Here is a 12,179-nt window from a genome sequence, read left to right on the forward strand (position 1 = left end):
GGTTTTGGTTTTGGTTTTTGGGTCACACCCGGCGGTGCTCAGGGGTTACTCCTGGATTTACACTCAGAAATCACTCCTGGACCATATGGGATGCCTGGATTTGAACCGATGACCTTCTGCATGAAAGACAAATGCCTTACCTCCATGCTACTCTCCGGCCCCAGTAATTTTTAAGTTATAAAAGAACTGAATGATTTACTAGCTATGTTCAACTAAAACAAAGCCCTACATTTAAGACTAAGTGAATAATTTCACATTACCTCCGCCTCCATTTAAGCTCACTTCAAATATTATTTTGAAAGTCATTATTTATTTGGATAAAATCAGAAAAGCAGCCTAAACAAAACTCCCCTCATGTTTTTATGCTAAAATTTCCATTACTCTTTTTGTAAGCATTTCCTTTCCCTATTCCTCCCAATTCTTCTCATTTTATCCTCACTGGGGTTCTTCTGTGTTAAAGCAGATAAGCTTTAAGGGAAGTGAATCCTTCCATTAGCCAGAAGGCAGCGAACATGAGAAGAACAAAGAAGTGGTGGTCACAATCGAAGGACATACTTTTCAATGGAGGTTCAGGCGGTTCAGAAAAGCTTGCTCACCTTTTATATCTGCTCATGTGGCCACCTTATTCTTCTTTTACAGAATGCCTCCAGCAATATCTGCTGTTTGAGTGTCACTACAAAAGTCAGGTGTGCTCGGGATCATGTCAAATAATTTATCCCTGTGTCCTCATTTTAACTTTCCACTGCTTCTCAGCCCTGCACTCTGGGTCCTCGCCAGACTTCATGTAATAGTAATGTGAGGAGTCTGGGTGCCTCTTCGCATCACTTTCTCTCCTCTCATGAATTACAGCTGTCCCAAACCCCTAAGAGTGAGTGTCTTATGTGATTGTGCTGTGACATGTAAACAAATACCAGCACCTCATGGGAAGAAGTAAAAGAAAGCATCCTCGGAAAATGTTATTTCTCCAGTTTAATACACACAGATTATCAGTCACTTCCTCAAATACAATTTCAAAGAATGAGTTGTATTTTAGAGGTATCCTATAAATAAGCCCCTACTTCTGGATTTTTACCTTCGATCCCCAAATTTAGCAGTTTAATAGCTTTTTATTGTATTTAATATTTAATAGCTTTTTATTGTATTTTCCTTGCATTTGAGTAATAGTTTAATCAGATTTTATCAAGCTTTTATTAGATTATTTTAAACTGACATAAATATGTAAAGTAAGCCTAATTTCATATTAGGTACTTTCTAGGAGGCTCAGAAAGCTCAACTTTTTCTATCTTCCTTTTTTTTTTAATTAAAGTGATTCCAGCAGTCATATCTGACTTTAGTGGCATCTTTCTGCAAATCCTCTCCACTTTCCTGCTACACTGAGGTTCATTTGTGTCATTCAAATCTTTGCTCTTTAAATATCCAGTTATAAATTTATTATGACAATACATTCCTATCTTTACATTTAATCTGAACCTTGGATAACAAGCAGGAGATGGAATAAATGAGTAGAAGACAAACTTGACAAAATTAAAATGCTCTCCTGTCATTGCCCAGATGAACTATGACCAAGAGAGAAGAGCCTTTTAATTTTGTTCAGTTCTTCTTTCATTTTTTTTTTCACTCTTCCTTTCTCCTCCTTGGGCTGACTGTGAAAGCTTTGATAAAAGAATTCGATTTCCAGTGCCCAACATCATCACAAAAATGTTGCAGAATGTTTTAGAATCATGGGTTGAATGACAGAGATGAACTTCACTGCACCACAGCTGCAGTAGGGAATTTATCATTTTGTTAATTAAGAAGGGTTTTCCAAGAGTCACTACAGAAATTGCCTCTGGAATATCATTAATTAACAACCCCACTTCCACCAAGGGAGGGAGAAAAAAAAAGACTAAGCAGCAAGACTGACAAAAGGAGGAGCCAAATATACATATATACAAGTTTGAAAAGTACCAGACAAATTTGGAAAGCAGAAGAATTGTAAAAGCCAGTATTTACAGGTTCAACAGAGTTAGCCAAAATTTTAAATCTTAGCCTTAAGCTCAATTAGAAGGTCTGTGTTGGTCTCTAAATAAAGTTAATAGTTTAGAAACTCTTTGAAAAGGAAATAATTTACTATATTGTTTGAGTGCTTCTTTTTTTTTTATTTCTTTTCTTTTTTTCTTTCCACGATGACTGTTTCCTTTCTAGGGAAGAAGAAAACAAGTCTTTTTCCCCCCAGTTTCTTATTTGTTGAGTATCCAGGTAACAAACTACTTAAAATCAACCAAACAAAACTTGATAATTGGCCCCTATCCCCATCTGAGCCACAGAAGAATGTAACCATAGCAACGTGTCGTTTAGAAGAGACCATCTCCAGTACCTTTCAGAATTTAAGTATGTGAGAATCTATCCGTTCCTAAGTAGAATTATCGTGCAGGGAACATTTTGTTCTTTATTGTAAAGAAAGTATGAAGCCAGACTCTTAAATAGTTCTCAACAAGGTGTTCAGATTAAAAAAAAAGGAAGAAAGAGAGAGAGAGAGAGAGAGAGAGAGAGAGAGAGAGAGAGAGAGAGAGAGAGAGAGAGAGAGAGAGAGAGAGAGAGAGAGAGAGAGAGAGAGAGAGAGAAGGAGGTTTAGTAATTGTGAAAAAGGCAGATCTTTACTAAGTTCTTTTAGCTCAGGAATAAACAAGGTACAGACTTTAAGCAAGGGCAATCTTTAGATCTAGTCACTACAGCAATAGCAGATAGCTTACTGAAATATTATTTTTTAGAGAACTTTTTTTGGCTTGAAAGCAGTAGCAGTCTGATACAGAAACAAACCTAAAACAGTTTGATCTCTACAATAATTATAGAGTAAAATTAAGTCGTCTTCACCTCACTTTCCTTTTGTGGTTGACTTTTGCTATCAAATTCTGCATTTCATAATGCACAGACATTTTCTTTTCCCTTTATTTTCATTTCTAGCAATGGGTTAAACAGACTAGAAGTGGTCTTACAGTCCATTAATCATAGGTTATCCCAAATAATAACATTTGAAACATGGTCCCTTGCTGAAAAAACTTAGTCTCTTTAATAGCTATTTAAAACACTGTTAGTTCTGATTAAAATCTATGATCAGTTTTATTTATACAAATTAAACTGACATGCAATTTCTCCATTTCCACTAGAATAATTTTTTAGAGTAAGAATAAAAAAAAGAATCTAATGAACAAATATCTCAAGTTGGAAGGCTAGATAAAATGAAAGATGTTTTGTTTGAGCTAGGTATATATTCTCTTTGTAGTCTCTACATCAAGGGACAATAATAAAAAAGCAAGGGTAGAGGTTATTCTTTATATTTAACATACTGTCAGCAGATTTTTTTATTTCTACCTTGCTGCTAGGTAGGATCACTGTGAGTGAAGCTAACACTTTTATCTGTATACAGCTTTGAAGCATCTGCGATAATTCTGCAATTCCCATTAAATCTCAATCTGTATATTACAGTAGGCACTCTAGGTTAAAAGGTACTTTGCAAAGTTTGCTAACAAAGTAAGAATGGTAGATTTAATGGTGTGTGTGTAACTTGGAGGCATCAATGATCCTCTTGGAAAAAACCTTAGATGGATACCAACATCAATTTTAATTCATCATTTTCATTACTTTCTTTAAAACATTCTGAAACTATAAACTGTAGACCATCAATGCCTAGACATATGTCCCTCTTGACTCCCACTAAATCTAATAAATGCACCTTGGGACTTGGGCATTTTTCTAGGTAGAACTGATACAAGATTCATGAAGATCGAATTTACAGCACTACTAGATGTTTGGGCATTTTTTAAGGGAAAGTATATTGCAAAATAGGCACAAAAACTGTAAGAATATGAAGCTTCCATATTACTTTTGAAGGCATCTATATTTTAAACTGTTCAATTGGTAAAAGTTTTATTGAAGCATTCATTTAGAACCACACAGGGCACCTTTGTTTTCTAAGAAATGAAGTCTACAGTCAATTAATAGAAGTAAAATTATATTATTTATGTAATAAAGGATAAGATAAAATTAACCATTACAGTTATGGACTAAATATTTGGGTTGGTCCTTATGCAAAAAAATGTACATTAAAATTTTCTCTTCAATTTTGTGTTCTCCCTTGAACCTATATTTCACTTGCTTGTCTTTGTTTCTCAACTTGTCTTTTTATACTCATGAAAAGGCTATGTTCTCTCTCAAGCTTATGTACTTCTCACTTTCTCTTTCATCACATCTATCTAAATAAGTTTCAATAAAAACTGTCTTTTGCCATGGTGGGCTGGAGTGATAGCTCAGAAGGGAAGGCGTTTGTCTTACATATGACTGACCCAGGTTCAGTCCTCAGGAATCACAAGGTCCGATGAGCCTGCCAGGAGTGATTCTTGATCACAGAGCCAGGAGTAACACCCGAGTACCACCACTTGTGACACAAAACCAACCTAGCAAGCAAATTAAACTATCATGTGTCACCAAAAATTAAAAAAAAAAGTACAATAAGTCTTCTTAAGTATATGAAGTAGACACTTTTTATTTTTATTTTATAGAATATCATGTCTGCTTATAGTTAACACAATATAAACTTGTAATAAATTAAATCTACTTTAAAAAGTAGTCTGTCTTTAATTACAATAAACAGGTATTCATATAAAATCTTCATTTGGGGGTTACAAATTTATAAGGCTACGACTGAAAGTGAATTGATAGTGGGTTTTTTTTTTCATTATACATTTTTCACAGCTTTGACCCAGTAAATCCATTGCCAAGAACCTAAAAATACATTGGAAAGGTACAGAGATGTAGCTCAGCTATAGAGGAACATTACACATTTCTGACTATTGTAGGCTTAATTCATAGCAGCACAAAACTAAAAAAATAAAATTCCGAAACTGAGGGCCAGAAAGATAGTACCACAGGTAAAGGCTTTTGCCTTATATTCCTTGGTATAGCATGCTGTTCCACAAGCTGCTATGTGTAACCCAATTTCCTTCTCCAACTCTGAACTAGGAGAAATAATTTAATCCTAAAATTCTCTTTTCAGCATCACTTATTAAAATGGCAACAAATATGTTTGAGATAAATGTTTTCCATGTGGAGTCTACATTCAAATAAAGATATGAGGCTATGAGGTCTAATATGACACATCTGAAGTTCCAAAGAATTTTCAAAATAATAATGAAATTAAAAGTAAATAAGGCAGCATTAAGTAAGGTTAGGTGTGGTGTGTTTAGCATGTTTTTAATTGTTATTTGTATTTTAAATTTTTTCTATATTGTTTGCATTGCACTTATCACATTTTTAAATTGGGGATCATGGAAAAATAAAATATGTTGAAGAAGAATTTTAAAAGACAGTGGGATTTCACTTAGATCTTGAAATATCAAAATGATTTATAAATAAGAAATAATACTACAAATTCAGTTCCAAAAAATGAAACTGCTAAGAATGCACAGAAGCATTTGTGAGGAAAAGCTCTACTTCATAGACTATAGGATTCTCTTTGGGAAAATGAAAACAAATGTTAACCATTGATATAAAACCAGGTTCATGTACAATCTGGTATTATGGTAAGGAATAATAATTATAAATCATCTCTCCATATTGACTATTATACCATGACTGACATATGAAAATGGCCATATAGGAGGTATCTATGTAGTTCAGACAGAAGTTCAAAAATACTGAGAGCTGGGAGCACTCTCAGATAAACTCTGAGACACATGATGATCAATTTTAAAATTAATTTATCTATAGTGGTAATGGCAATAACCCACAGACCTCAGAGAAAACTTAAAACATCAATCAACAGAATTTCATGCAAAAGAATATATACAGAGGTGAAAGTATTAGGATACAAAATAAGATAATCCATATCTTTGCAATTTTCTGAGAATTAAATAATCAAATATCAGAAAGATTGATAAGAGAAAAAAGTAAAAATAATTTAATTATTAACATTTTGCCTCCTGCATCTACATACATTGAAGAGATACACTACATGGCTTTATTTTTGGTTTGGGTTTGGGCCAAACCAGTGATGTTCAGGTTTATTTCTGGCTTTATGCTCAGGGCTCACTCTTCATAGTGCTCAAGAAAAAAATTTGGTAGCAGGTATCAAACTTGGGCTTACTGCATAAAATGAACACTACAGCTCGTTGAACATTCTCTCTGGCATTCCCATTATCTTTTTTATTTGTGAAGCAAAGTGCATAGTGAGGGATGTGCACTTGCAGCATCGGTACTCAGGGTACACGGATCTAGGGATTTACCTGGGAATCTTTCATGTAAATCAAGTGTTCCATACCTTTGATCCATTTATATGGCCCTCAACATATCATCTTAAATAGCATCTCTAAATAACTCCTTTAAAAGCAGGTGAAAACACTTGATGGCAAAGACGGCATTATATAACAAGTACATGCAAATTTAGTTCTGCCTTCTTCATTGAATAGATAAGGGGAATACATGTCCCTCAGTAAAGTAAGGTACACAATCTTAAGGAAAAGCTTTATACATCAATTAATTTTCTAAAAGTACCTCCATTCTCTCATAAGACAATTCAATTGAAATTAATTTTTCGCCAAAAAGGTATTTGGGGGGTTGTAGATTTTCACTGTGGTATAAGAGACATAGAAGACATTTTAGAGGGGTTGGAGCTGTGGCGCAGTGTAGGGCATTTGCCTTGCACGTGTCTGACCTAGGAGGGACCACGGTTCAATCCCCTGGTATCCCATTTGATCCCACAAGTCAAGACCAATTTCTGAGAACAGAGCCAGGAGTAACCCCTGAGCGTCACCGGGTATGCCCCCCCCCAAAAAAAATAAATAAGTAATAAATAAAAAGACATTTTAGAGATGTTGGACTCTAGCAAATCCAATAGTAAAACATTGTTTTAAGGGAGAAAGTCTAGTTGATTTTTTTTATTTCTTTAGGTTTTAAATTTTATTTTATTGAGATCATTGTGATTTGCAAGGTCCTTCATAGTTGGGTTTCAGACATACATCCAGTTGTTTTTAAAGAAATTTATCTCAAAAAAAATCATCTCAAGATTTAATATATATGTGAGGAGATAGACAGTCCACCATCATAGCAAGTTCCTAAAGCAGTTGAGTTTCTCTGAAGCTGAATTACAAGAGATAAAAGTTTCTCTTATGACTCAACAAAGCTTTGAGGCAGAGGAGGGGGAAAAATCAACTCTGCCTAGTACCCTCAGAGAATGTTAGCAGTTACTCATTTTAAGTGTCACTTTACAAACAGACATAACCCAACCTTTTGGAACCTAACCAAATTATAAATAGAGAAACTCTCTAACAAGAAGGGCCATCAACATGGAAGTGAAAGTCAAAACTATGAGTCATAGTTGAACCAAGGAAAGTATGCAAAAAAAGATAGAGAAATGCCCAAAATCAAATTCTGGAATTTTCACAATCAAAAAAAGAGAAGAAAAGTTTAAAGTTTAACTTGAAAATACTGCCTTTAACTATATAAAATTCTGAGATGTGAATATAATTTTGCTCTTTAAGTAAGATGTGGACAACACAAAATGAAATGTTAGAAAGAACAAAGGAAAACAAAAGCAAATATGTTTAGTGAGAGTTCAGAGTATATTGTTTCCTGAAAAAAAAAATAAAACTAGAAGAAAACTCCCTAAGCCAACTAGATCTACAATTTTCAAAAAGTGTCAATTATTAAAATAAAAACTGAGAAAAAAAGAACATACATATTTAGTTTTGAGAGCAATGATAACAAGATCAATACTAAATATATTTACCTGAAAAGTACACCAATAATCTGAATTAGCTTGTAATTTTAAAATTGAAGAGGTTATATTCTTAGTTTAAAAATATGTGTTAATCAAAGGGACACTAAAAATAATTACTTGCAAGAAGTAGTCAAATTTCACATCCTTTCGTATATATTTTTCAGGTAATATATACAACAATCTGCTTCTTCAGAAATATTTCTTTTGTAACTGTGATTTCAGAAAGAAACACTCTTTCTCACAGAATCCCACATGTAGGGGGTAATAAATGCAATTTTCCTTTTACTAAAATTAAAGTGAATATGTTCTTTCTCCCATGACCAAATCACAGAGGTTAATTTAAATTAAAGCTGGACAAAGATACAAATTTCAAGACCACTTACTGGGAATCTGGACATGTCCTGTCATCAGAGATACAGCTTAAACATGGACTATCTATGAAGTAGAAGTTAATATATTCAAGAAAATCAATTAAATGTTAAATATCCTCTAATATAATAACAAAAAATTGAGAATTGTATTAGTATGTATCTTTTAAATATTTTTTTAGTTAGTAGGAGTTACAAAGTTATTCTTGTTGGGTTTCAGACATTCATTGTTTCTACATCAATCCCGTGTACCCTTTCTCTCCACCAATCCTCCCCAGAACCCAACCCTTCATTTGCCTCCCACCCACCAGTCTACTTCTATGAGAGGCCCTTTCTAAATATATATAGTTCTGTAGTTTAAAGCCCTACTACTGATAGGGTTTTATGCATAACGCTTATCTTACAGTACCACCTTATACTCCAGTGAGCATTTCCTTTCTTCATAGCCGTAGCCCACCATCCTTCCCCTATCACCTTGCCATCCTAACTCCACCCTCAAATGTCATGCTCTATTGTTTCCATTGCCTTTGGGCACTTATTACTCTATTATGTTTCTTTATAGCAAACATATGAGAGATATCATTCTGTGTAAGTCTTTCTCTCTCTCTCTCTAATTCACTCAACATGATTTTCTCTGGATCTCTCTATGTAGCAGCAGACTGCATAATTTTATCTTTCTGATTAGTATTTTTTATTTTTAAAATTTGCATCTTATTTTTAATCATATATTATGAAATAAATCATGCAATTATAGTCTTATCTTTTCATTTTATTTCTTTCCCTCTCTAAAGAAAAGTCTATAGAGTCTCAACTTCTATAAGGGTAAAAACCTTCAGCAAAAATCTCCCTAGAATTCAAGGAATTAAAATTAAAATAATTTAATAAGAATTAACATTATTGTATTTTTGTGTTCCTAGGGTATATTCCTAGGAGTGGTATAGCTGGATCGTATGGGAGCTCGATTTCCAGTTTTTGGAGGAATCTCCATATCGCTTTCCATAAAGGTTGAACTAGACGGCATTCCCACCAGCAGTGGATAAGAGTTCCTTTCTCCCCACATCCCCGCCAACACTGTTTATTCTCATTCTTTGTGATGTGTGCCATTCTCTGTGGTGTGAGGTGGTATCTCATCGTTGTTTTGATTTGCATCTCCCTGATGATTAGTGATGTGGAGCACTTTTTCTTGTGTCTTTTGGCCATCTGTATTTCTTCTTTGTCAAAGTGTCTGTTCATTTCTTCTCCCCATTTTTTGATGGGATTAGATGTTTTTTTCTTGTGAAGTTCTGTCAGTGCCTTGTATATTTTGGATATTAGCCCCTTATCTGATGGGTATTGGGTGAATAGTTTCTCCCACTCAGTGGGTGGCTCTTGTATCTTGGGCACTATTTCCTTTGAGGTGCAGAAGCTTCTCAGCTTAATATATTCCCATCTGTTAATTTCTGCTTTCACTTGCTTGGAGAGTGCAGTTTCTTCCTTGAAGATGCCTTTAGCCTCAATGTCCTGGAGTGTTTTACCTACGTATTGTACCCTAGGAACACAAAAATACAATACAAAAACCCCTTCCTTACACCTATATTCATTGCAGCTCTATTTACCATAGCAAGACTCTGGAAACAACCAAGATGCCCTTCAACAGACGAATGGCTAAAGAAACTGTGGTACATATACACAATGGAATATTATGCAGCTGTCAGGAGAGATGAAGTCATGAAATTTTCCTATACATGGATGTACACGGAATCTATTATGCTGAGTGAAATAAGTCAGAGAGAGAGAAAAACGCAGAATGGTCTCACACATTTATGGGTTTTAAGAAAAATGAAAGACATTCTTGCAATAATAACTTTCAGACACAAAAGAGAAAAGAGCTGGAAGTTCCAGCTCACCTCAGGAAGCTCATCACAAAGAGTGATGAGTTTAGTTGGATAAATAACTACATTTTGAACTGTCCTAATAATGAGAATGTATGAGGGAAATTGAGAACCTGTTTAGAGTACAGGCGGGGGTCGGGTGGGGAGGAGGGAGACTTGGGACATTGGTGATGGGAATGTTGCACTGGTGATGGGTGGTGTTAAGAAAAAAAAATATTGTTATTCAATAATGGAATACAATGTATATACAATATATTATTATATACAATACATTGCATTATTAAAAAAAACTCCAGGAATATAGAGAAGTAACAACATTCTATGGACTTCTTTTTCTTTTTTAATTTATCTTGTTCACCGGGGATTCCAAAAAAAAAAAAAGAATTAACATTAATTAGATTGATCAGAAATTATAGGCTGATACTATCAAGCTCTAATAAGTCTATAGGGATAGTGAAATCTTATATTTCTCATATAATATAAAATATCACTTTGGGGAGGAATTTTCCAATGTGTTACAATTATAGATAATATTTACTCTACAAGAGGGAAATTCTATAGTTGCATTTTGAAAATAAGCTATTTTCCTTCTCTGTATATATAAAGATCATCACATGCTCCTACTTGTTTTTCTTTGGAATAGTTCTGGCAAATAACAGGACATTGAAGTGATGAATGGTGCTTACTGTTGGTAATAATTTCCAGTATAAGACCATCAAATTTCAACTCCAAGATAATCTTGGAAGTACTAATGTAGAAGGAACATAAAATCAAGGCAGCTAAATACATAGAAAGTCTAAAAAGTGCTAGTAAGTCACTTGAATCTATAACATATGTTATATGAGCTAGAAAACAAAACACAAACTGATTTTGTGATCATTAAATGAGATTTGAATGTTTCTTCTTTTTGGTTTGTTTTTGGATCATCTACCTTGAAATGCTCAGGAATTACAGCTGACTTTGTACTCAAGAATTATTCCTGGTGTTTGGGTGCCATTTGGGATTCTGGGGATCAAACCCAAGTTGATTACATGTAAGACAAGCTCCGTACCCACTGTATTATATCTTAGACCTTTTGGGTACTTGTTCTTAATGACAAACAAATAGCTTAATTTGAATGGTACAAAATTTTATAATATAATAAACACTCTAAAAATATACACATGAAGTGATACTCATGAAAGCTTTCTATGAACATCAATATTATAACATTGACAAATGTTTCAATATTGAGTTCTAAATTCATTCTCTAATATATACATATAATTACATAATGATATACTAAACTGATCCAGAAAAGTGCTTAATTTATATGTTTAAATTTATCCTAAAAAATAAAAACCCATAAATTTGAGATGCTGCCAAGTAGTAGAATAATACTAAAACAAAAAATTTACTTGGTCAGAATATGAGCTTTCTCATTTATATTACTTTAGATTATCCTGGTAGGCAATAGAAATGATTTAATATTATTATTTCATAGTATTTAAGAATATAATACAAACTACACAATTTCTGTGGGTTTATGTATTTACTAAAATATTTAAAACCATATATAAGAAACATTTCATTATGCTGCTGACTCATTTTGTTGTTCAATCAAGTTTCTATATGATTACTTGTCTTATATCCCTTAAATCAATCTTTCTCTTTGTTAGGATATTCTAATTTGACATTTACTGTTCTCAGTAAGCAACCTTAATTCTTCAATGTCCCTCTCTACACTAGTAAATCAAAGACTAAATTGTTACTTATTGGGCAAGACATATAGCTCAAGTGTTATATCACATTCCTCTAGCACCTGAAGCTTGAGTTTGCTCTCTTGGACCACAGGATGTTTCATCACTACCAGGTGTAGCCCTAATGGCTCTCCGGCACAGCTGGGCAGAAGCAGCACTCTGTGTTGAGGCCCAAAATTCCAGATAGGTCCATCTCTTGAACTGACCTCTCTACTAGAGTCGGTAGACTCTTATAAAAAATAAAATGACACAGGCCTGGAGAGATAGCACAGCAGTGTTTGCCTTGCAAGCAGCCGATCCAGGACCTAAGGCGGTTGGTTCAAATCCCGGTGTCCCATATGGTCCCCCGTGCCTGCCAGGAGCAGAAAGCCAGGAGTAACCCCTGAGCACCGCCGGGTCTGGCCCAAAAACCAAAATAAATAAATAAATATATAAAATAAAATAAAAT

This window comes from Suncus etruscus, chromosome 2, assembly GCF_024139225.1.
Source record: "Suncus etruscus isolate mSunEtr1 chromosome 2, mSunEtr1.pri.cur, whole genome shotgun sequence".
Classification (NCBI taxonomy): domain Eukaryota; kingdom Metazoa; phylum Chordata; class Mammalia; order Eulipotyphla; family Soricidae; genus Suncus; species Suncus etruscus.